This window comes from Rousettus aegyptiacus, unplaced genomic scaffold, assembly GCF_014176215.1.
Source record: "Rousettus aegyptiacus isolate mRouAeg1 unplaced genomic scaffold, mRouAeg1.p scaffold_m13_p_9, whole genome shotgun sequence".
In the NCBI taxonomy this organism is placed as follows: Eukaryota; Metazoa; Chordata; class Mammalia; order Chiroptera; family Pteropodidae; genus Rousettus; species Rousettus aegyptiacus.
The window spans coordinates 678,337-679,336 of record NW_023416312.1 but is presented as its reverse complement, the minus strand read 5'-3'; the positions used below and the strand labels follow the sequence as shown (position 1 = coordinate 679,336).

The following is a 1,000-nucleotide window of genomic DNA, read 5'->3' as shown; positions in this document are numbered from 1 at the left end:
CTACATTCATTTTATTTTATGCTCACTAGTTGGTTTCCAAATGAAATATTTTTTCATGAAGAAAATGTGAAATAAAACACAAGGCGTGTGACTTATAAAGGGTGCAATGTTAAATTTAGTTTGGATAAGGCACTGATGTTATTAAAGATATACGTGTATGTACAGATGCTCCTCGCCTTATGATTGGGTTATGTCCCAATAAACCAATTATAAGTCGAAGATATTGTAAGTTGGCAATACATTTAATACTACTCTGTAAAGTATCAGTCATTTACCCTCATGACTGTGTGGCCAACTGGGAGCTGTAGCTCACTGCCATTGCCCGACATCACGAAAGAGCATTGTATTACTAGCCTGGGAAAGATCGAAATTCAAAATTTGAGTCTTCAGCCATGCTACCCTGAGCAAGCCCGATCCCATCTGATCTCAGAAGCTAAGCAGGGTCGGGCCTGGTTAGTCCTTGAATGGGAGACCACCTAGGAAGACCAGGTGCTGTAGGTGTAAAAAAGAAAAAAAGAAAAATAAGGGATTGTAAGCTCTGATAAAATCCTTGCTATCTGTGAGGTCAACCAAGGGTTGCCTCGCCTAAAAAAAAAAAAAATTTGAAGTGCCACTGCTACTGAATACATATCACTTTCATCCCATCGTAAAATTGAAAAATCATAAGTTGAACCATCGTAAGTCAGGCTCCATCCGTACTTCAGTTCCGGGACTTACAGACTTCAGAGCGTGCCAGTGGAACTCCCTGGGAGGGGCTACAAAGAAGGATGTTGAAACCCGGAGAGGTTAAGGGACTTGAGTCCAGGGTCATTCACATGAGTCATGTTTTCTCTCAACACTTTCTATAAGCGTTCTCTCCTCTTTCCTCCTGACTGTTGATTCTGGCTCTGCTCCTTCTGGAATCTCTGATATTCTTCTTCCTTTTCAACTTGAATTGTTTTACCTGGTGCATGTCCTTCTTTTGTATTCAATGTTTCCTTCAACAATTCCAGCAGATGCT

The 1,000-nt window shown here is 40.8% G+C and overlaps 1 pseudogene; it reads left to right on the top strand.

Annotated features, from left to right (window-relative positions):
* Nucleotides 1–382: 382 nt before the first annotated feature.
* LOC118608316 lies at nucleotides 383–501 on the top strand (annotated as a pseudogene).
* The last annotated feature ends 499 nt before the right edge of the window (nucleotides 502–1,000 follow it).